Raw genomic sequence first — 25,845 nt, forward strand, 5'->3', positions numbered from 1 at the left:
AAGGAAATAATTCATATTGAAAAGTGGGAAAATGTTTGTAGGGCTCTCTCTTTGGACTCTTAAAAACACTTCTCCCTTTTTTATTGAAAAATTATTCTACCCAGCAACCCAAACAGAAATCTGAAGGAATGGGAAGAATATTGTGAAACTCACTAGGACTATGCTCCCTCCCCCAAAATGACTCCAAATGCCACCATTCTCTGATTAAATAAAACCTATTTCAAATATAACCACTTTTCTCAGTCTGGATCTCTGGGATTCATAAACAGACTGTTTTGGCACAACAAGAAAGCCAAATTTGGGAATTAGTAAGACATGAAAATTAACTAAATCATTGTTTGGGGTCTGAAAATATAAATGAATCACAAGAAGAGAGGCAAGTTCAAGAGAGGGAGCATATAGCTAAAATGCCTCAGCACATTCCTATTTACAAGAAATTATTTGAGCAACTGGGGAATTTGAGCTATGGTGGAGGTGATGCTTTTTTAGAAAGTATACAACTTTTGGTCAAAAACAGAGTGAAAAAGGGACCCAAGCCAGGGACATTGGACATGCTCATCAGTCCCAGGGAAAATATGCCCATTTTGAAAGCCTGCAAGCCTCGCAGGCCCTTAAAACTGACAATTTGGTTACTCATGGAAGTGAAATTACCTGCACCCATGGTAACTTGTGGAAGTTAAGTAGAAAAGCTAGACAGCATGTTCTTTTCCCTCTGCCATGATTAAAATCCTCAAAGTGGTGAATGTCTAATAATGCACAGCTACAGTGGAAGCTCTTCAGAAAGTGAAGAGCATTTTTAATCTACTCACAACTCCTTTCCCAACTCAAAACCCTCACCGCATAGTAAGGCACTACTGTTAATTGGAGTGTGTCTTATCAGGTGGTAGAAGGAAAAAAAGATGAAAAACCATGATGCTTCCTTACCTCCCACCCAGCCAGATTAAACCTATCTTTCAAGCTTCCGTTTTCCTTCAGAAAGATTTTGGAGCTCATTCCATATTAATCTTTCTTCTTTTCAAATTGGTGCCATGGAGAGTCTGGCACTCATCTGGCATTAATTGTACTTTGTGACATATTTTATTTCATTTTATATTTTTATTTCACTTTTAAAGCAGCACTTGCTCAGGTATATTACGAGGTGTTTCTTAACATGACTTTGTGGTCAGATTCTAGTATAGCTAGATTAAACAAAGTTGGACAAATTTTAAGGTAAAAATATTCCAGAGCAATTAATAAACTCATGTACATTATGACATTCCAAGTGGCACAGGTAGCAGTCTTCCCAGCCTTATTTAAATTAAAAGCAAAAAAGAAACCTTTAGCAGAAAAGATTTTCCAATCTCTATAACAGAGTTCCACTTAAGAATTAAGATCCAAAAGTTCACTTCTTTGTTTGATCATTAAGGCTACACATACTTACCAAGTATCTGCTTTGCATCAGGCACAGCTACGCTAGGCATGGAGATATCACACGGGTAATTCCCAGGCCTCCAGTCCAGTGGGGAAGACATAATAACAGCTTATCATAATGCAATGTGATGACTTTAGTGACCATGCTATGCATACGATAATGTGAATGTCAATGGAGAAGTGCCCACCCGGTAGGAGAAGAATGATAAGGAAGTTAGAGAAAGGTTTCTCCATGGGGTGACCTCAAAAGACAGAATGGCAGGGAGCTACCAAATTCCTGACGTATGTATAACAATTCACAATTTATAACATTTTCTCATATATTACTATAATACTGCCTTTTTCATATCCCATTGAGCACTTGCAATATATTTGATATCGTGAATTTATCTGTGCTTTAGTTTACCTTTCCGAGAAGGTGAATTTCCTTCAGAGTTTTCTCATATATTTTTTTCTATCTGTGAAATCCATCTAACTAAACTCAGCCTTCAACCTGAGGTCATAGTAAAAGACAAATTAAGTTTGGGTCTCCCATATATGTCTTTTTTTCCCCATATATTCCTTAGAGCAAAATTTTTTGAGTGCTATCTATTAAATTTTCAAGAAAAGAGTAAGATAATATTTTTTCAAAAGAGTGAGATTTAAGCATTCAAAGTCTGTGAACAGTTTAAATCACATGAAGAAAGTTTTTGTTTGTTTCTAATGAAGGTTTACTTGGAGTTCTTTGGTGAAATACAAAAAGGGAGACCTTGAACCCTGGAGGAGTCTCGCTTGACAAGGAGAAAGTAGTTTTGTCTATGGAAACCCTTAAAGATACTGCACTGCAGGTGGGACCAAGGCTCACCTCATTGACTAATGGGTGAGATTAGAAAGATTGCTAATCTTTCAGCCTACATCGTAGTACCATTTACAGCCCATGTTTTAACCACCCAAATCTATTTGATAATAACCTGTGGTTTATTGACATTCAGTGATACACTGTTAGCAGTTCTCATGATGTGTCATCTACAGAGGTTGGCACCTCTTATTGCTCCTTTAAAATAAAAATTTAAGACCCATCTAATTTTCTTCAGTGACATGTTAGACTCATGACATAACAGCCTACATTCTTCCTTCTTTAGAATAATTTTTGAGAAAGAATATAAGGTGGGTCTTTCCCATCCCTACCGGGTGCAGGAAAGAAGACATCTTTCCCGCTCCCTCATCCCTGCATGTCTGTGTAGAGAAATCTTCTACGGATTTTTTTTTTTTTTTTTTTTGAGGTGGAGTTTCACTCTTGTTGCCCAGGCTGGAGTGCAACGGCTCAATCTCGGCTCACTGCAACCTCCGCCTCTCAGGTTCAAGCAATTCTCCTGCCTCAGCCTTCCAAGTAGCTGGGATTAGAGGCACGAGCCACCATGCCTGGCTAATTACGTATTTTTAGTAGATACGGAGTTTCACCATGTTGGTCAGGCTGGCCTCGAACTCCTGACCTCAGGTGATCCGCATGCCTCGGCCTCCCAAAGTGCTGGGATTACAGGTGTGAGCCACCGCGCCCTGCTCCTTCTATGGATTTTTAAAATCAATTACAGAAACTTGTTGGGATCATGGGGTGGTAGAAGGCAGGGCAGCATGTGGGGAGCATAGCAATCGCTTCTGTGCATGTGGCCGACTCTCCATTCATTCTGCAGTGAAGGGAGCAGCACTACGCTAGAAGTCAAACAGCCTGAGTCCTAGCCCAGCTCTCCCTCTTACTAACTGTGTGACTGTGTGACCTCCCTGCTCTAAAGCTTCATTTTCCTTGTCTTCAAATGGAATGATAATGCCCTGCCAGTGTCATCCCCGGGATGCTTAAGAGAGGTTCAAAAGAGTCAAAACAGGTGAAAGCACTGTGAAAAGTCTAAAGTGCCAAGTGCTGTACCCGAGGCCTCTCTTGATTATGTACACTATTTGGGCAAGAGCCTGGGCCCCAGGGTCGAACCCATCTGAGTTAGAATCCTGGCACTACGTCCTGTCAACCGTATGACCCTGCGCAAGTTTCACTCTCTAAGCTTCATGTTCTTCATCTATAAAATGGAGAGCACTCACCCTCAAAGAGTTGTAAGGATTTAATGAGATCATAAATGTGGCACCCTGACAGTGTCTGGAATAGAGATTTCTCAATGGATGCTGGCTCATATCATTAGTGAAGAGCTACAGCTGTATGGATCAGATCACCCTTTGCTGCAGTGTGGGAGAATGAGACTCATCAAGTGTGCTTGGAAATCCCATCAGATATAAAATTCATATGTCACTTCCTCGTTGGAAGATTTTTCTCACTCCCCAACCCCTGCGCAGTTTACTAGTCTCTCTCCCATACCACTTTTGTTTGAATATTCTATCGTACTTAGTAGGCACTATTTTGTAATTTCTTTACTTGCATGTGTCCTCTACTAGACTGTAAGAAACTTGATGCTGGAACTCTGTACTACTCATCTCAGAACTCATCTTAGAATCATTCATGCCTAAGGCAGTGCTCACCTCACAGTAGGCACTTAATGAATGCTTTGGAATGGGATATGTGAATATATGCTATTCTGCTATAAGTTAGCCTTCAGATAAGTGATGGAGACATAAATACGAAGAGCTGTGACACAGGAGAAAAAGCAACATCCTCAGGGATTCATAGAGCGTTCACTCCGGCATTCTCTCCCACTCTTCTCTGTAATGTCAAGTCAGACAGATCTGGTGCCTCTGCTATGCAATTCAAGCAAATATTCATAACTCAATTATTTTACTGGCCCTATAAAACCAATAAAAATGAAGCAAAACGATGCTAGAAATAAATATTTAAAATTCAGTTAACTCCATATTTTGCCAGATTTTGTATCCCTGATAAAATGTCACAAAATCCTGAACTTCAAAGAGAACAAACAGTGTCAGAATCAGGAAGGCTAAAGCAGAGGATAGTACTAGATGAAGTGGCTGTCTTCCCACACAGCGTGATTTCCAGATATAACCACAAGACCCTGGCCTCTTGAAAATTTATTCCCATTAGTCTTTCCCTCTCTTTCTACCTATCCTGATGTTCATGCCATCGTAAGTTTATATGTGTTTGTGTGTATCTGAGGTGGGCAGGGGTGGGCTAGATGCAGCATTTTCAGAAAACACTTGCACAAATGCCTGTTTTCTTTTCACATGCCTTTTCCCATTAGCATATTAACATCATCCATGGGAATGTGCCTTATAATCATAAATATTATTACTACTGACACAGAATAATTCATCAGGTCAACTTTTTGGTCCCACAAAAGATAGCTTGGCCTTTAGGGAAGGAGATAGAGAGGTAGATTTTAATCACAGGCCTCGGGTTGCTGTGAGCTTGGAACCAGGTGCAGCCTGGAGAAGGTAGACCAAGGAGAGGTAACTTAATTAAAGCCTGGGCCCTGGGGACCCGGGGAGAAAGCCAAATAATGGAAATCAATGTCAGTCAGTCAGTATTCGATCTTGTTGTCCCTTGAGTCTACTCATGATTCTGGTTTGCTGTTGTTGTTTTCCAGTAAGGCTTACCGAGCACAATGTGCTAACAGGAAGATGGGCTTGGTGTACAGTAGTATGACTTCTTCTCTTCTTCCAGGAAACTGACCCTACCGCTACTTCAACCATATGACTTCAATAGAAAGTGGCAATCACAGTTCTTCCTCCCAATTCCCAACCTCAATTGATAGGCTTGGGAATGGGTTCATGACCCATTTGGACCAAACCAAATCCTACCCCCAGAGTTTTCTAACTGGAGCTCAGAGGGGATTAGCCCCCTCTCTAGGGGTAAAGCTGAGAGATGTGGGCCTGAGAGCAGTAGAAGATCATCTTTCAAGCCAAGTAGAAGTGGGGCTGAGAAAATACAGTCAGGAATCTAGGAGAAGAGTGGAGAAGAAAGATGAAGAGTGTCCTGGTGATGGTCCCCCAGAGAGCCCTGTTTGAAGGCATCTCTGAGACAAGCTGCTGATTGGAAAAGGGAAAGAGTAAATCCCCCTCTTGCCTAAGTTAGTTCAAGTGGTGGATTTGCTGCTTGGAACCAAATAATCTCCAATATGCTAAATTTGAATGCCTCCTGTGAATCTTTAATCAAGTATAAGCCACCACGCTGGATTCAGGGTTGCTAATAAAGAAGAAAGAAACAAGAGCTGACACATACTGAATGTCCACTACATTCTGGACAGTATATATAAGTTACTATATTCTTCTTCACAGCAACTCTAAGAAACAGGTATTGCTTTTAGGAAAATGAATCTTAATGTGGTTGGTAACTTCTACGCTAAGTTACCAACCACAGTAAGTTCTTATAGAAAGTAAATAGAGACAAAATCTTAATTTAGACATCTGACGCTGTATCCATATCCTGTTTTTATTCCTCTGCTACACATTGCCCTTTATGGGGTCTTATACAATAATTCAGAAAAGAGAAATTTATACCAAAAATTGTAATAAGATATGAGATAATGCAAATGAGAAGAGAGGAAACATTGAGTATGCATTGACCCACTGTCCAAAGGACCACCCAAATTCTAGGTACCAAATTAGAATGTTGAAGCCCTATTACTGCTTTTAAACCCTGTCCTTGCTATGAACCTAAAAATGTCATTGTTACAAGATGAGAGCCTTAGTCAAGGTTTTTCACCTAAATATGTTCAGATCTGTAAGTTGGAGGTAGAAAATAAAATCTTCAAAGACTTCAGCAATTTTATTGAGAGAGGAGTAATGTTTAACCAAGTCGATAATAAAATGTGGAAAGATCAGCAAAATACAGCCACCCAAAGACAAGGCAGGGAAGATGGGTCTGAACCACAGCAGAAATTACTTAAGTTCTTCCAATGGGAAAACTGCTGGCTGATAGCGAGGGCTGTTAAACAATGAAATGGGTTACCAGGGCAAGCTAAAGAATCTCCTCATCTGGAGGCCTTTAAAATAGTAAAAATTTTCTTGGTCTGAATGGCTTTACGTGTGGTCTTCCTTGAGGCGGGGTGGGGTCAGAGAGCTACAGAGGAGGGATGACCCCTCCAAATCCTTTCCCAAAGACTGGGATTCTCCCTACCTGACTGTCATCACCTTGGGGAAGGGGGGCTTTGCCATTTGTCAACTGCCCCCTTTCTTAGTTCTTGCCTACCTTAGTAATGCACTAATTCACAACTGCTGCAGAAATAATTGAAATATTTAGACATAATGGGGGAAGTTTAATAGGGTCCAGTGGGAAACCCAGGTGTTTAGATCAGCTTAAAAATAATAACCCCCTCCCCTGCCGGGGGGTTTCCATTCACAATCAGCTCCGCTTTTATTCTTAACCATAAAGGCTACCTCAGACAGGAAATTATTCACGTGATTGGTCTTTACAAGTGCTGTTGGGTTTAAACTGAGGGCTGTAGAGGTCATTAGTGGGCAGCCATGTGATTAACCTTTGCTAGCCTGTTGCTTTTCACACTTTGTTAACAGCTTCCATTATTGCCCCTCTGAGTCTTGAGGAAGCTGTTTATTGACAGTATTAAAAATACATTGCTACAAATTCTTAAGAGCCTTGTGTTAAAGAAAAAATCACCCTCCCAACATCTTATAGCCAGCCGACTGGGGAAATGGGAAACCTCTAATTTGCCATAAAGGTTTATCAAGAAGCACTAAGTAATACTACATTTAACTCAAAGGTAGCACCTGACATCACTCCTTGTCATACTTAGTTATATGCTATGGTGACAACAGAGAATTTGAGGAGTGAGCTGTAAAACGTCTGGACAAATTTGAGACTCAGACTCAGTTATTTCGAAGGAATTTAGATTGTGCATAAGTTTGGGGGAGAAGGAGGGAAAGAGACTTATAAGAAAAATGTTCCTCTTGAGGAAAATAAAGCCCTTGCCCACATAAGACGACCAAGAGTTTTGGGAAGAATGTGTATGTGTGAGTCAGTATGTAATCTGATGTGAATAAATGATGGTTGTTGTAGTTTTCACCCCACTCCCACCCCCAGCCTGGGCTGTGAAGTGTTTTGGGAGACATTTCCTACAATTGTCTGGGCAAGAAAGACCATATTGATGTTTCCCTACCAGTGATGTGCTTAAAACCTCCTTAAAGGATGGCATTCTTCAAATGATCCTTGGTCCATGACTCCTCCCACTGCCCCCATGACCTTCCTGTAAGAATTCAATGGCCTTTCTATGACCCCCTACCTCAGCATAAGATTTTTTCCCAAGCACTTTCCTTTTACTTTCTGAATTCCATGGGGGAAATCTAACTCCTTGCTCCAAAAGTATCTAAAGCTTTTTCCCTCCTACGTCAGGGTCCATACCCAAGGAAGTGGAAGTAGAAGATGACTCTTCAGGAGATTCATGCCCTGCTGTTACATGTATACATACAAGATATATGTATATAAGGAATGCATAGGAAAGGAAGGCAGAATTCCACAAGAAATTTCTGTGCTTAAAAGATTAAAGGAGACAGTGTACAAAAAGAGAGATCATTGATTCTCCATCCACTGCCTTGACTCTATGTTTGCTTGTTTTCTATTTTTATACTGTTGCTCCACTTACTCATATGCTGTTTAAAATGTGTAGCTATAGACCCAAACATTTTTCCTGGGAATGATGACATGGCAAGTATTATTTCTCTCAAAGAAAAACATAAATTAATTAATGTTCTTAAAAGGAGAGGAGCATAGTAATTGGGGCTACTCCCTTCTTCCAAAACTGCCTGTTGGACATTCTAATGACCTCTATGTTTGTGTGAATTGTACAATAGCTGGACTTTAGTTCTCACATACACACTCTGGTCAACAAATCCAAACAAACAAACACAAAAGGTTCAATTCCCTTTTAAAATACCTTTATAACTTTTTAAACTGACAAGCCACATATTCCTATATTTCACGATGGAAAGGTGGAGGGGAAATTTTTGCCAGAATGATTTTGTATTTTATGTCAAATTGTATCTGGAAGCTCATTTAAAAAGTGGAATTATACACCGCCCACCCCCCAAAAGCAAAGATTTGAGATGAAAATGCCAAAATAACTTTAATTATAGGTTTGTTGGGGGTGTGACATTAAAATATCAGTCAGTGGAAAACTTCGCATTGTTAACATGTCACTCAAAAATTTTGAAATTTGTGTTATACCATTACTATTTATTTGTACATTCTTGGTCTCCAGTGCACATACTTGCTAGGATAAGAACCCAAGTCATTATAACAAGTGATCCAACATTTTCACATTTATTTTAAAATTAGAATTGAATATAAATTGATGTAGGCTTATTAATGTAGAACCTTGGTTTCACTTATTGCAGATTTTCAAATTTAGGCTGAAATCATATATAATTTTTCAATATAAAAAATAACAAATTTTAGGCCGGGTGTGGTGGCTCATGCCTGTAATCCCAGCACTTTGGGAGGCCGAGGTGGGCGAATCACAAGGTCAGGAATTTGAGACCAGCCTGGCCAACATGGCGAAACCCCGTCTCTACTAAAAATACAAAAATTAGCTGGGCGTGGTGGTGGGTACCTGTAATCCTGGCTCCTCAGGAGGCTGAGGAAGGAGAATCGCTTGAACCCGGGAGGCGGAGGTTGCAGTGAGCTGAGATCACGCCACTGCACTCCAGCCTGGGAAACAGAGCAAGACTCTGTCTCAAAAAAAATAAATAAATAACAATTTTTAATTTTACCTATAATCTGTCAGTTTTTCTACAAAATTTAAAATAATATTGTGGCACCAGGGGAAAAAAATCTTATAGTAGCCTCTAACATCAAGCTAGACTTATTGTAGCTAATAATTGGTTTTCTCTGCTCCCTCTTCCAAACCGCATAAGAAAGGAAACCATGGAAACTGGGCCACCATAAAGCAAAGCTTTCCAACCTCAGCTGAGCTCTCACTGATCCTCAAAAATGATTTTACACATCTCTTGTTGACTAATTATTGCAGGAGGCCACAGTGGCTGTTTTAAACATTCGTCAACCTCCAGGGACCACCCCTTAACTTCCTTCAACTTAACCTCACTCCTGGGAGATGACCTATGGGCCAATTTCACTGAAGAGGGCCAGGCAGCATGAGCTCCTGGTGCTGGTGCATGACCAAACTAGACCTGGGCTTTGGGCTGCCTGGCTGGGTCTAGGAATATAACTGGCTGAAGTTCTCCCTGCCTACATTCCCTGCTCTGATTAGGCAGCCTCAGCTTGACAGTTCATGCTTCCTTAAGGCCTACATGCTGCTGCCTGGTCCCAGCTAACCTTGATCCCTAGTCCATTACAACTTTTTTTTTAATTGGCACATAATAACTGTACATATTTGTGGGGTATGGTGTGGTGTTTCAATACATGTATGCATTGTATAAAAAAATCAAATCAGAGTATTTTACGTAGTCATCTCCTCAAACATTTATCATTTCTTTGTGGTGAGGAGATTCAAAATCCTCTCTTCTCGTTATTTTGAAATTTAAAATGTAATATTGTTAACCATAGTCACCGTCCTGTGCATTTCTAACAGCATTTTCTCTCTTCTGCCGGTGGCCGCATTCTTGTGTCTGAGAACATAGCCAGCTCTTCCTTATCCTTACAGATTTCCTTTGAGGACTCTTCCTCTACCATCATTTCCACTTCTCTAAGGCTTTATCTTTGGCTTTTGTCCTTAGTTCTCTCTCTTTTGCAGCCCTTCACTGTCCTCCTTAGAAATCTGACTACATATAAATGACAATATTTATCAAAATGAAGAAGTGGAGAAGAAGTTCTAGTTTGATGAGGAAAGAGAATTTTAGTTTGAGGGACTAATTTCTCAGTCCCTAAACTCACATTTCTCACTTTCAGAGCCATCAAGTAATTCCTCGAACTGAAATTATTTTTCCCCATCAGACTAGCACTTCTTCTCAGCTTCCTCATTTTGATAAATATTGTTACTAATGTTCCAGAGCCATGAGTGTTCTTTCTCTCTCCCTGGTCAGTAAATTACCATCACACTTAGAACAAAATTCAAACTTCTTTCCTTGGCCTAAACCTTTCTATGTGATCTCGGACCTCATACCCATTTACCATCACCTGGTTTGCCATGATTTTGCCATTCTGGCCTTGTTTCTGCTTCTCAGACACACTAAACTTGTTCTTTCCTTGGGGTTTCATGTGGCACTTCTCTCCTCCAGGTAGTTTCTTGTCACATGGCCAAAATATCACCGCATCAGAGATGGTCCCAGAAACTCTGCCACATCACACTGTTTATACTTTCCCCATCACAACTCTCATGACTGATATTAAACCCTTGTTTATTTTTAAACTTGTTTATTGTTCATCTCTCTTCTCTAGAATAGAAGCTCCCTGACACTAGGAACCTGTATGTTTTGCTCACTACTGTAACTTTGTGGACATCAGTGTCCTATAGATCTCAATAACTATTTGTTCTATGAATTAATATGTAAGTGAAATCTGATGGATTCAACTGTCACAGCACCCCTCAAATCCATCCTGCCTTTGTCTTTCCACTGATACCAGCACGGATCAAGCCCTTACTATGCAACGCGTTGGCACTGCCTGAGACATTTCATGTCCCATCAACACTTCATGCTACCACTAGGTTAATACATGAGCAGCAGTTCTGATCCTATTACCCTCTTGATAAGTGTTTAACAAATGGGATATTTCATAACCCAAATTAAGTATAAACTTATTACCATAGCTTTTAATATCCATCCACTTATTCAATAAACATTTTGGGTACAATTGTACAAAGAAGACACTGTGTGGACTGTTGCACTTATGAAGATTAAGCATACCACATTAGAGAGTTCTATTATAGATATGTGCCCCAGATTTGAAGATGAGCAGAAGAGAAAACCCTAAGTTAGCCTGTAGGAAGTGATACTTCAGCTGACTCTTGACCAACCAAGGAAAATACATAAATGCAAGTGTGAGAAATGGGCAACTATTTTCTAGGAAGAGAGACTAGCATATTGAAAAGTAAACAGAGTATTGTGAGCTATGTTTGATTATTAGGACAATTGGTCCAGTTTGGCAGGGGAATGGGGGGGTTTTGTCAGTAGAGCAACAGGTGAAGCAGATTGGTCAGTGGAGACCAGATCAGCAAGGACCTTGAATTCTGTGCTAGCAACAAAAAGGCAGAATAGAGTGGCAATTAGAAGCATATGCCCTAGACTAAGACTGTCTGGGCTTACTGCCTACCCCAACGGGGCAAATTCATTACCCTTTCTATGCCCTTGTTTCCTCATCTGTTAAGTGGAGATAAAAATATAGTAACAGTTACCTATCTCATAGGATTATTATGAGAATTAACATATGAATTAATATATGTAAAGCCATTACAACAGTACCTGGCACACAATAAACACACTATTTTCCATTGTTATTCTATAAATAATGGGAAACTATTGAAGAATTATATGCAGGAAAGCGACCTAAGATTACTATCTCTTAAAGATAATTGTTAGAGTAATATATAAAATGAGTCTTGAGGAGAAAGAAACTGGAAGTACAAAAAATCAGTTAAGATTTAAAATGATGAGTAGCTAAAACACAGCAGGAAAAAATGGGTGGGCAAAAGAAAAGAGAGGTTTGAGAGTCATTTAAGAAGCAAAATCAGGAGAATTTGCTGACAATGATATGTGTGGTAAGGGTGAAAGAGTTATCGATGATTTCCAAATTTCTGACATAAGAGATCAAGTGTGTGGTGGAAGTCATAAGCAGAATCAGAAACACAAGAGGAAGGACTGATTTTGGAGGAGAGACAATAAATTCAGCACATCAGTGATAGGCTGATGTGATATCCACCGAGCAGACGCGAAAGGCTTCCACAAAGCAATTGAAATATGGGTCCAGAGCTCAGAAAAAAAAAAAAAGCCTTTGAAACTGCATGAGTCGAACACATTGGGTATGAAAAATAAAATCAGAAGAGCTACCTAGAGATCACCAGACAACACCAACATGAAAGGGAAAAGACTCTCATGAAGTAGGAGGACAGCAAGGTAAGAAGGAAATTGTGGAAAGGAGTTTTAAGAATAAGGGGGAGATCAGCTGGGTGCAGTGGTTCACGCCTGTAATCCCAGCACTTTGGAAAGCTGAGGCAGGTGGATCCCCTGGAGTCAGGAGTTTGAGACCAGCCTGACCAACATGGAGAAACCCCGTCTCTACTAAAAATTCAAAAATTAGCTGGGCGTGGTGGTGCATGCCTGTTATCTCAGCTACTCAGGAGTCTGAGGCAGGAGAATCACTTGAACTCGGGAGGTGGAGATTGTGGTGAGCCGAGATCGTGCCATTGCACTGCAGCCTGGGCAATAAGAGCAAAACTCCGTCTAAAGAAGAAGAAGAAGGAGAAGGAGAAGGAGAAGGAGAAGGAGAAGAAGGAGGAGGGGAGGAGGAGGAGGAGGAGAAGGGGGAGGAAGAGGAAGAAGAAGGTCAACAAGATCAGACCTTAGATGTGTTGCCTGAGATAAGAACTTTAACATGCCCACTAGACTTGCAGTTGTGACATTAACGAATTCAGTGAAATATGTTACAGAGGCAAGGTAGAAGCTCACATCAGGCCACAGTAGATTGAACAGTTTAGAAGCCAAATGTGAGGGTAAGAAAGAGACTTCAGATAAATCTCAGGAAGCTGAGGTATGAAAGAGAAAAGATTAGGTGACAGTTAAAGAGGAATACAGGATGGAGGTAGGTTCTTTCTTTTTTTTTATTTTACTCTAAGTTTTGGCATACATGTGCAGAATGTGCAGCTTTGTTACATAAGTATATATGTGCCATGGTGATTTGCTGCACCTATCAACCCATCATCTAGGTTTTAAGCCCCACATGCACTAGGTATTTGTCCTAATGCTCTCCCTCGCCTTGACCCCTACCCCTCCACAGGCCCCAGTGTGTGATGTTCCCCTCACTGTGTCCATGTGTTCTCATTGTTCAACCCCTACCTGTGAGAACATGTGGTGTTCAGTTTTCTGTTCCTGTGTTAGTTTTCTGAGAAAGATGGTTTCCAGCTTCATCCAGGTCCCTGCAAAGAACATGAACTCATTCTTTTTTATGGCTGCATAGTATTCCATGGTGTAGATGTGCCACATTTTCTTTATCCAGTCTATCATTGATGGGCATTTGGGTTAGTTCCAAGTCTTTGCTCTTGTGAATAGTGCTGCAGTAAACATACTTGTGCACTTGCTGTGTTGGTGTGTTGAGGGAAAAAATGGCAGACTGAGAGACAGAGACTCTCAAGTTCCTTCTGTCTGCCTGTCCCAATATTTCCAGTTTTATCTCACACTTCTCTCCATCTCACTCCAAATGCTTCCAAACTGGAACTATGGAGTTGAAAGAAAACACTGGAAGGGGAGGAGGTAGACAAGAAACCAAGAATCCCTGCCTCACCATTATGCCTCCAGCCAGCACCAAATACCTGAACTGCAACTGCTGGATGATTCAGCTGTTTCTCCCGGTGTGTTGTCACATGTTTACCCCACCCAGACTGAATGCTGTTTGGGATTCAGAGGGTGTGTAAGGGAATGTGCATGTGCCTTGGAAGAGAAAATGCTCCAAGTGTCTTAAACTTAAAATGATGAAGCTTAATCCCTCCCCCAACTCCCACAAAAACCTTCTCCATTCTTTTTTTTTTTTTTTTTTAGATGGAATCTTGCTCTGTCCCCCAGGCTGGAGTGCAGTGGTGCTCGGCTCACTGCAACTTCCCCTCCTGGGTTCAAGCAATGCTCTGCCTCAGCCTCCCAAGTAGCTGGGATCACAGGTATCTGCCATCACACCCCACTACTTTTTTTTGTATTTTTAGTAGAGACGGGGTTTTACCATCTTGGCCAAGCTGGTCTTGAACTCCTGACCTCGTGATTCACCAGCCTCAGCCTCCCAAAGTGCTGGGATTACAGGTGTGAGCCACCGTGTCCGGCCAAAACTTCTCCATTCTAAACAAACATTTGTCTATATATTGAAGATTCTTAGTGCACTTTAAATAAATTTCTAACATTTAGCTACAAAAATATTTAATGCTCATTAATATCATCCCCATTAGGGAAGGAAAAAAAATGAAAGAAAAACTAGTCTTTTCAAAGAAGTCAACATCCTTCTTTCTTGTTCTCATGGCACCTATGCTTCTCATAAAAGCATTGTAATCTTATAATCCTCTTCCACATTGGGCCTTCTGGATCTCAGCCTGCTTAATTAGCTCTCAAATAATAGCTACCAACATGGCACCTGAAGCAGATCATCTGGCCGTATGACCTTGAGCAAGTCACTTTACTTCTCAGAGTATAAATTATTTACTCAACCTACTTCCAGCTCAGTTACACTGTGACCCAATCACATGTTAGATCTTTATCACCCGCTCTACTGCAGGTGAGGCATACTACAAACCTACTGAAAAAAATCTTTTAGGATAGGTAGGAGAATTCCTGTTTCAGTTTCAAAGTCACAGCAGAAAGTTGAAACTTGCAGCCTTGAGGGAGCTTACAAGGTCATTCTAAATAATGGAAAGATCAAATAATGTTACTGCAAGCTGCTATTGTAATTCATTCTTCCATAAAGATTACCTCTGTTGTACTAGCAAGTTCAGCAAGACCTTGGGTTATCAGCCAAATAAATGCCACTTCAGTAAGTTATTGCTGCCTGGGGCCAGCTTTAACTTGCATCGTCAACTTTTTTCCTTTCTAAAGTTGTACTGTAAGTTTTACATTCATAAACCGTATTCCCTCTTGGCTTTATTGCTTGCCCTCTTGACTTTTCCCCTCCTCCTGGTTACTCAAGAGAGCCGCATTGTGTGCACTAACACTCGAGAGCTTCACCCAGTGATGTCAAAGAGTCACATTCAAATATTTTTGGGGGACAGAACAAAATGCAAAGGCCGCTGAATACTTTCTTACTATGTGAAAATTGCTGCCTGCATCTTTGCACCACAGTTGTGGGAATTCTATTCAAAGGAGATGTGTTCAAAAGTATATAACTGTGGCTCCCATGTATGATCATGAAACAATAGAGGAAGAATAAGCTCTGTGACAATTTTTCAGATTTATGGTTCTGTGCAAACTTTACCAACTTTCCATTACTTGAACAGAATTCAAAATGGATTTAGAAAATGTGGTACTTGCCTAAATGACAATAAATGATAAATTTTGTTTCAACAGTCTTTTCCCCCACCCCTTTAAATTGATGGTTAAGTGTATAACAAAAGGAGAAGACAAAAAAAACAACATATACATACTTGTCTGAAAAGGCCAAAAAATGCCACCCACATACACAGAATACCACACACAGTTGCTTTATGAAGAAAAGTCAGATGCCATATAGGGTAACTATTGAATGTTGATGACATTTTTTCAACTCCATACAAATTAATCCTGCTAAAGTGCATCCAGCTTGTTTTTGTCAGTTTCTCTCCATTTAATTGTCAAGTGTAGACTCAAGACACATCCTAGGAACCTTCTTCATAAGAACATTTCTCTCAGTGCTACTTAAACATGGCCTCTCACGTACATGCTCTGTGTCACTGGTCTTTGATAGTCAGTAAAGTGTTTTTGTTTGAAGAAAAATGAGTAGAATAAGCCTCTTCTAGGAAAAATCAATAGGTGTAAATAGGTAGTGGAAGTTGAGAGTACAAAGCCCAGAAACTTAAGATGCACTCTTTTTAAGGACATACTGTTCTCCTATGATATGAAAATGCCTGACATTGCCCTAATATGTTCCCCCATGCATCCTAAATTGTTCTAGAGCATCTTCCACTAAGTTGCTGGAACTGACGACTTTAAAAGCATCACCCTAGTCCCTCATGTTAATAAACAGAAACCTGGTTAATCCCCGCAAGGCAGATTATACTGATTTGAAGAAGGGAGGAGGGAATTCTTGTACTTACATCAAATAAGAGTATGCCTAGAATGTTTGGGAATTGATAACTCTGCAGAGTTCTCAGCAGAGAAATAAAATCACACTGTAAAGTTTTGTGTTCTCCACTTTGCCTCCTTTGCTTAACTCATTCTCTCTTTCCAACTCCATGCTAAGCATTTATTTATTAATTCAACAAATGTGTATCATGCACTAACCTGTGCCAGGTACTGTTCTAGGCACAGGAATGAAATAGATAAAAATTCCTGCTTGCATTCCCCACCACTCAGACTTATGTAACAAGTCAAAGCAGAGCTGTCTTTTGTCCCTCAGATCTTGCTGATCTGCACTTTCACTGGGGAAGAGGGTCAATTGTTTAAGAAAAACAGTGTTCTCATTTATTAAACAAAGGTCTCCAACAATTATTCATTCACTCACCCAACAGTTATTGATGAGCATCATGTAGATGCCAGGATCTGAGCTTCATACTGGGAACAGCAAGATAAAAAATACTCAGTCCTTGGCTTGACAGGAATTACATATATATATTTGTAATGTGTTTCATGTGAACAAATTGACTATTGATAGTTTTCAAATTAAATTTGAAGTTTCAAAGTCTGCTGATAGCTGGGAGTTAACTGCTTTTCCTTTTTCCCAGGCCAAGTATTTCTCATGATGCGCTGAAGTATAGACTCTGGGGATAATGGCCATGTTTTGAAAATATGCTATTGCCCAGCTTAAAAGGGGTAAGATAGACTTGGACGTGCATCTGAGTGTTTTCACTCCATTTTCTATAGTGACAGCTCTTGCTATGTTTTCAATTAGCTACAGTAACTAAAATTAATATTGCATTATACTTTTTTGATCATGCTTTAATTTAAGCAACAATAATGATCAGTGCATAAAATAGCCCAAGTCCTTTGTTTAGGGCTTGGTGAATAGAACCATATGCCTGACCTCAACCCTTTAGGGAATGGACATTCAGACAGTATTTTCATGGCCCCTTAACTTTTTTTGTTGTTATTTTCCTGTTGCTTTTTTGGTCTATGTGACTTTGTTTACTCACTATATGTGGCGGTGAGGGTGGAGTTAGAGGGTTTTACTTTACTTCTGGAATTATGGCATTTGAGAATGTTGGCCATTTGTCATCTATTAGTCCTCTTTTCTGCTAAGTGTTTATTCCAGAAAATTTGGGTCGAGTTGTACACAGAAATTAATCCAATTAATCAATTTTTCTTTTCTTTTTTCAGGTTGATTGTGTGTGTGCGTTTGTGTGTGTGTGTGTATGAATTAGCAGATAAACAGATATACTTTAAAGTGTTGATATCTAGATATTCCACCTAGAGTAGGTGTTTGACAATCTATAATCGAAATGTCCTATGGGAGGCCTGCAGGGCCCTGTTAGAAGATCCCTGTCATTCCTCACCAAGGGATTATGCTATGGATTGGAGTCAGACATTCCTGAGAGCAAAACCTGGCTCTCCCACTTAGCAGTGTATGGCTGGTCAAGTAATTTATTAACCTCACTGAACCTGTCTGCTCATCTACACAATGAAAACAATAAATATTCCTGACCTTGCTGGCTGGGTTGTAAAGATTAGAGATAACACATGTGCTGAACACAACATGGAACCTCTATGATAGGCATTCAATAACTGGCAGGCATCATAAATATTATTGATTTTGTTTCTTCCTTTCCCTCCATTCTTTTCCTTGCTCGCATCACCTGACTTCTCCCATTTCCCTTTTTTCCCTTCTTCTTGCTTTCTCATCATCCTATTCTCTACTCTGTCCTGCCAGTGTCTCAGCTCTGCGAGTGCTGTCCGTAGGCATTGCTCACCCACCAACAAAGCTCGGAGAGAAAGGTACTGTGGAATCTATTCTATATCACCAGCCAAAGGAGAAACAACCAGAGAGAAAGCCATCCAGGAAATATTGTCTTGTGTAGACAACGCCCAGTATATTCAATCAATGCAGCATAGCTGAAATTATCCTGTTGCCTAACAGTGCAGATTTTTTTCCTATGGGTAATATCAATCCTCAGAAATTTAGCATTTATTTATTCATTATTTATCCATTATAAAATCTCTTAAAGATATATGATGGTCTGGATTCTCTACTAAAGTTAAAGCTGTGAAAGGTGTGTTTCTTATTTATCTTTGAATCAACTCACTGTACTGACAGTTGCTGAATAAATCGCAAGTGAATGATGACCCAAAGCTTCCAGGTTTGAAGACACTAAAAAGAAAAAAGTGAAATTTTTATTCATGAATGTAGGTCATACATATTACAGCTTCTTTTTCAATAAAATGAATCAGAAACCTCTACATGTTGGGCTCTGAATTGGATGCCAAAATACAAAGATGAAAAGACAAACATGGTCTCTGCTATTCATTCAATCATTCATTCATTCAGTAAATGTTTTCAAATGCCTACTTTGTGCCAGAACTGAACTAGGGGCTGCAGATACAACAGCCCTAACCGAGATTGATTTGTACCCTAATCTCGTGAACTTTATTTCCTATTATGAAAACTTTAAAGTAAAACAAATGAACCAAAAGAAAAGAAATAAAAGGATTACAAATTATGAGGAGAGCCATAAATGAGGCAACAATGGGCTAAAATGGACAGGACATCTACTATAGGTAGCTTAGTAGGAGATGGCATGAATAATCTGATCATTATAATTCAATATTTGCTTCTCTGCCTGAACCTACTGGTTCATCATTCCCTCCTTCACCCTCAAAAAGTTTTGCAGAAGCAATAAAATATTGTAAGCTCAGTAAAGAAGCAAACAGTACGATGTAAACATGACTGAATGAGCAAACAGATCTCTGTGGGCTCTCAATACTAATCCAGAAATACAAGAGACCAAGTAATACATTTAGAATAAAGGCCAAAGGGACCACAAAAACAGGGACAGTAATAGGAATGGGATTGGTGGGAAGCCATCTTCTAGCCCAGGCCTGTGCCAAGTGGTAGCAGCCCTTATCAGATACTGTCATCGAAAGCGTCACTGTGGCACCAAGACCTTGGATCTGCATATGTGATTTCTTTCTTTTTTTAAGACAGTCTTCCTCTGTCACTCAGGCTGAAGTACAGTGGCACAATCTCGGGTGGCTGAAACCTCCACATCCATGGTTCAAGCGATTCTCACGCCTCAGCATCCAGAGTAGTTGGGACTACAGGTGCACACCACCACTCTCAGTTAATTTTTGTGTTTTCAGTAGAGGTGGGGTTTTGCTATGTTGGCCAGGCTGGGCTCGAACTCCTGGCCTCAAGTGATCTGCCCACCTCGGCTTCCCAAAATGCTGGGATTATGGGCGTGAGCCACCGCACCAGGCTGATGTGTGATTTCTTTTTATTTTTCTTTCTTTTTTTTTTTTTTTTTTGAGACGGAGTCTCGCTCTGTTGCCCAGGCTGGAGTGCAGTGGTGCGATCTCCCCTCACTGCAAGCTCTGCCCCCCAGGGTCATGCCATTCTCCTGCCTCAGCCTCCCAAGTAGCTGGGACTACAGGTGACTGCCACCACGCCAGGCCAGATTTTTTTTTCTTTTCTTTTTTTTTTTTTTTTTGTATTTTTGGTAAAGACTGGGTTTCACCATGTTAGCCAGGATGGTCTCGATCTCCTGACCTCGTGATCTGCCCGCCTCGGCTTCCCAGAGTGCTGGGATTACAGGCATGAGCCACCGCGCCCGACCAATTTCTTAATAGCATCTCAGTGACCCTGGGGATGTCTGTCGCCTGATCTCTGAGACTGTCACTTGTCTTGCTGCCGAAGGAGCCCTATTTTGGCATTAGAGGGCCTAGGCTCACAGTCCAGCTCTGACACTCATTAGCAGTGAGATCTTGGGCAAGTTGCTTCCCATCTCCAAGTCTGTTTTCTCTTGTGTGCAATGGATCTATTTGTCAGAGCAGAAATACAGAAAACAAAATCCATGCTAACTAATTAAAATAAGAAGAAATGTATAACTGAGTTGCTTTCCAAAGCATTGGAAGGGTTGGATAAATAGGCCTCTGCTGTGTTCTGACACAACCACTTACCTCTGGCATCTTCCTTACTAGCAAGGTAGATGCCTCATGCCAAATCTCTCTCCCTATATTCAACTCTATTACTAACGCAAGTCTTGTGAGAGTACAAGTGGTAAAATTGGAATTGCATCCAACCTCATAGCTGCAAGGGCATGTGGAAAATGTCATCGCTACTTGTACAGCCTCTGTAGATGAAGAAGGCACGCCAGAAGGGGTGGGAAAAAGCAGAGCAAGCCTATCCATAGTTTGTCATAAGGGACAACAATGTATCCATTACAGGGTTATTAAATAATTGGTATTTATGAATATGTTTCCATTTAGTAAACACTGACTTGACCTGACGACATCAGCCAGCACTCCTTGTCCCCTGACACCAGGTACCAAAGGTATTGAGTCCAGCCTGGGAGCCCAGCTCTGAAACCCCACACATATGCCAATGCCCTGAGGCTAGACCTTGCTTCCTGTCTGATGGACCCTGCTGGCTTACAACCTGGACCCCACCCAGAAAGATTCCTGCCCCCAAGCAACTTTATGTCCACAAGGTAGAGTGACGAGTGCTCAAAAACCAGAAACCCAGAGAAGGAGTGAAAACATAGAAGGTGAGTCACTAATTCTGCCAGTATTAGATGAGACATCACATTTCATCATCCTTGATAATATGTAGTGCAGTTGGTAGAATAGAGTATTACTTATCAAGAAAGACCTCGGCCGGGCGCCGGGGCTCACATCTGTAATCCCAGCACTTTGGGAGGCCGAGGTGGGCAGATTATGAGGTCAGGAGATCAAGACCATCCGGGCTAACATGGTGAAACTCCGGTTCTAATAAAAATATAAAAAATTAGCCGGGCATGGTGGCAGGTGTCTGTAGTCCCAGCTACTCGGGAGGCTGAGGCAGGAGAATGGCATGAACCTGGGAAGTGGAGTTTGCAGCGAGCCGAGATCGAGCCACTGCACTCCAGCCTGGGCGACAGAGCTAGACTCCTCTCAAAAAAAAAAAAAAAAAAGAAAGAAAGAAAGACCTCAAAAAGTTTCAGTGCTTCAGCAAAAGAAATAATCAGCAAACAGAAAAGCCACAGACTGGGAGAAAATACTCACAAACTATGCATCCAACAAAGGACTCCTATGCAGAATCTACAAGGAATTCAAACAAATCAGCAACAACAACAACAAATGATCTCATCAAAAAGTGGGCAAAGGACACGAATAGACAATTCTCAAAAGAAGAGATACAAACAGCCAATATATGAAAAAATACTCAAAATCACTAATTATTAAGGAAAGGCAAATCTAAACCACAATGAGAAGCCACCTTACTTCTGCAAGAATGGGCCATAATTAAAAAGTCAAAAACAATGGATGTTGGCACAGATGTGGTGGAAAGGGAACACCTTTACATGACTGGGGATTGGAATGTAAACTAGTACAACCACCATGGAAGTCAGTATGAAAATTCCTTAAAGAACTAAAAGTAGAGCTATCATTCTATCCAGCAATCCCACTACTGGGTATCTATCCAGAGGAAAATAAGTCATTATAGGAAAAAGACACATGCACATGCATGTTTATAGCAGCCCAGTTCACAATATCAAAGATTTGGAACCAACCTAAGTGCCTATCAACCAACAAGTGGATAAAGAAAATCTGGTATATATAAACCGTAGAATACTACCCAGCCATAAAAAGGCATGAAATAATGTCTTTTGCCGCAGCTGGATGGAACTGGAGGCCATTATCCTAAGTGAAGTAACTCAGGAATGGAAAACCAAATAGCATTATGTTCTGATTTATACATGGGAGCTAAGCTATGAGGGCGCAACGGCATAAGAATGATACAATGGACTTTGGGGACTCAGGAGTAAGGGTGGGAGGGGCTGAGGGATAAAAGATTCCACATTGGGCACAGTGAACACTGCTCGGGTAATGGGTGCACCAAAATCTCAGAAATCACCACTAAAGAACTTATCCATGTAACCAAAAACCACCTGTCCCCCCAAAAACTATTAAAACAGAAATTAATTTTTTAAAAGTTTTAGTGGTAAGAGCTACTTGTATGACATATAAACTGTTGCATGAGAATCTAGACCCCGCATACTAAGCTTGATCAAAAAGAAGGATCTCTCCGCACTCTTAATCATTTTTCAAATCAAAATTTTAAAATGTAGTTTTTCTTATTATGAAAATAGTACATGCTTATTAAAGAACTTTTTGAAAATATGGAAAAGCAGAAAGAAAATAATAACTACTTTTTATCTCATTACCCAGCATTAATGACTGTTAACCTTATGGAAATATTTCCTTCTGAGCAAATATGAACCAAAAGAAGCTGATGAACCTATATTAATATCATGTAAAATAGACTTTAAGGTCTAATAGTGCTAAAAAGCACTATTAGAAATAAGAATGGTCACTACATAGTAATAAAAGCTTCAATTCACAAGGAACATATAACAATTTTAAACTCTTAGGTATGTGTTATGGCTTCAAAATGTATAAATATAAAATTGAGATATCAGTTAAGGGAAGGTTATATGTTCATACACTTTAACACACTTCTCTCAGTAATTGATGGATCGAACAATCCAAAAACAGCAAGGATATAGATTTGAACAACACAAAATAACAAGCCTGATCCAAAGGACTTATTTTTAGAACACTGCATCAAACTACTTGTCAAACACACAAGGGCTATTTACCAAAATTAGCCATGCATTAGGCTATAAAGCAAGTCTAATACATTTCAAAGACTCTCTACACACCACATCCTCAGCCCACAATGTAATAAAGATAACTTTTCAAAAACAAGATAACAATCTATTTCATTGGAAATTTTTAAATACATTTTAAATAACTCATGGCAAAATAAGAAATTATAATGGAAATTATATTATTGTATAATTTTTCAATAAATTATGTATGAAAAATGAACATCAAAACTTGAGGGATGCAGCTAAAGTATTTCTTGGAAGAAAATGTATGTTTTGCATGCCTCCAAAAAAAAAAAAAAAGAAAGGCTCAAAATTCAGTAAGTTAAACATGTATGTTATGAAATTAGAAAATAATTAGGTTTAAGCAAAGCCAGAATGTAGAATGTAGTCACTGAAAAGACTAACAAAATTGAGAAGTTTTTAAATAATGTTAATGAAGAGGAAAAAGAGAGAACAAATAAATAAACAATACTAAAAATTATGAGGCCATAACTACAGATGTTATGTAAGTTAAAAATGATAAATTAATAGTGTGATAACTATGCCAATATATTCAAAAACTTAGGTAAAATAGATACATTCCTACAAATACATAACAAAAGTGAATGAAGAATTTTTTTTAAATAAAGAAAAAAAGGTAAAAAACCTGAATAGGTCCATAACATTATGGTTCAGCCCAAAAATGCAAGGTTGGTTTAATGTTAAGAAATGTTATATTTCAAACAATGCAAGTATCACAATAAATAAAAGAGAACAAATAGTCTCCATAAGTGAAAAATATCATTTGAAGAGAGGTAGAAAAAAAACACAGGAAATAAATGAAACAGTTATTTATGATTTAGAAAAAAAAAAACTTTCAGCAAACTAGAAATAAAAGGACCTTTCTTAACCTAATAGCAGATAATCATAAACACCTACTACAAATGTCATACTTAATGGTGAAATGTTGGAAATATTCCTTGGAAATACATTTCCATCATTAATATAGCATTTATTTATGAATTACAATGACCTCTTTACATGTTCGTCTCACCTCTCCCAGTTCCCTCTACCCTGTCCCCAATGCTTAGTACAGTTCTTGGCACACTGTAGACATGCCATTCATGTTTGGTGAATGGATGGATGAATGAATAAAGTAGAGTTCTTTAGTGATAATATGCAGGTTAAATAAATGTTACCCAGTAAATTCTAATTCCCCAGTTGTATCAATTTAGCTTTCAAGGGCTCTTTAAATGATATTTGAGAACTGCAAATGTATTTCCTTGTAACACTTAAGAAATTCCAGGCCGGGCGCGGTGGCTCAAGCCTGTAATCCCAGCACTTTGGGAGGCCGAGACGGGTGGATCACGAGGTCAGGAGATCGAGACCATCCTGGCTAACACAGTGAAACCCCGTCTCTACTAAAAAATACAAAAAAACTAGCCGGGTGAGGTGGCGGGCGCCTGTAGTCCCAGCTACTTGGGAGGCTGAGGCAGGAGAATGGCCTGAACCCGGGAGGCGGAGCTTGCAGTGAGCTGAGATCCGGCCACTGCACTCCAGCAAGGGGGACAGAGTGAGACTCCGTCTCAAAAAAAAAAAAAAAAAGAAAAAAAAGAAATTCCAGACTATTGGGTAAACATATTCCCAAGTTGTTTTCATTTACTTAGCCTTTCCGAAAATCAGTTCTCTCTCTGTAAATGGGAATATAATAATATGCTTGACTCAGAGTTGTTGTGAGAGTTAAATGAATGCTCATGAAGCAGTTAGCACAGTTCTTGTAATCTAATGCATATGCAACTAATGTTGGTTATTGTTGTGTGGTTGCAATTATTAGTGGCAGTTGTGATTATTAGTAGCATTAGGCTATTTCAGATTTCCATGGCATCTAGTATCGTGCTTGCACATAAAAGCAACTTCTCAAAAAATACTTGCTAAACGAATGATGAATCTGCAATGCTGAGATTTACTAACGGCTTTCAAAACAACCTGCACTGCCTCATTCATTGATTCATTTAACAAAAATAAATTTCATACCTGCTGTCAGATACTGTACTAAATATTGGGGATACAGAGATGATTAATGATTAAGACATGATTCCAGCCTCTGAGGACTTCATAGAGTATCTAAGAACTAGATAGCATGAATTTATTTTAATTTGAAAAATCTACATTGGCAGGTCTCTACTTTTATGCCTATCTCTCATAAACAAGATACATTGACCCTTATCAAGACAGAATCAGCATGGAGAAAAACCAAGCTATGTAAGGGCAGAGCCCCTCTCAAAATAATTTGAGCCCAGTACTAGAGAGACTTCGTCTGGTTGAAGTAGTTGATCTTAAAAAACAGACAGAGAATCAAGGACATAGTATCCAAAGGGAGTCACAAACTGAGGCATGGCTCAGAAGTTATTAGCAAGTGACAGTTCCATCTAGAGGCTGCGCTGTGGCCACTAGGGATGTAGGGTACCAATTGGAAGTCACCATTAGAATACACATTTCATACATTAATGTCCCCCCAATACATGAGAGAATGAATTTGAGAGAAGAGACAATGTAAGGGAAGTGATAAGGAGTAAGGTCCTTTATTAGGAGAGATGTCAGAAATGGCAGGGGTGGTCCAACCCCAAAAGCCCAGAAAAAGCTTTCACATCCTACTATGTTGGACAGAGTAAAATAATTGGCATAATCAAGACATATTGTTTAATATTGGCTAAAATTAAAAATTTAATGCTTATAGAATATATTACATTTTGTCATATTTTCTGTTGCTCAGCTCCTTTTGAGAGTCCTTGTAACATTTGAAACCTTTCTGCCTTATGAATCTTGCCTTCTCAAAGTAGAGGCTAGAAAACAAGTCTCCCCAACTCAGTAGCTCCTAAGGTGTAAGCATGAGACCTAGGATCTGCCAATCAAATGCAGCCATGTGAGACAT

General features: G+C 39.7%; 2 long non-coding RNA genes across 6 annotated transcripts in view; one reads left to right on the top strand and one right to left on the bottom strand.

Moving 5' to 3' along the window:
• Positions 1 to 25,845, bottom strand: part of LOC105480096 (uncharacterized) — a 121,401-nt gene that overhangs the window by 92,343 nt on the left and 3,213 nt on the right. For 2 of the 4 annotated variants that reach the window (XR_011619932.1, XR_011619929.1), the window contains exon 2: positions 18,372 to 18,436. This is a non-coding gene — a long non-coding RNA (uncharacterized lncRNA). Of the gene's footprint in view, positions 1 to 1,420; positions 1,559 to 18,371; positions 18,437 to 25,845 lie in introns of those variants that run through there. The other 2 variants (XR_011619930.1, XR_011619931.1) reach the window with 2 other exon arrangements.
• Positions 1 to 25,845, top strand: part of LOC105480093 (uncharacterized) — a 112,100-nt gene that overhangs the window by 10,172 nt on the left and 76,083 nt on the right. The gene's annotated exons all lie outside the window — the stretch shown is intronic.

The sequence above is a fragment of the Macaca nemestrina genome, chromosome 2 (genome assembly GCF_043159975.1).
Source record: "Macaca nemestrina isolate mMacNem1 chromosome 2, mMacNem.hap1, whole genome shotgun sequence".
Taxonomy (NCBI): domain Eukaryota; kingdom Metazoa; phylum Chordata; class Mammalia; order Primates; family Cercopithecidae; genus Macaca; species Macaca nemestrina.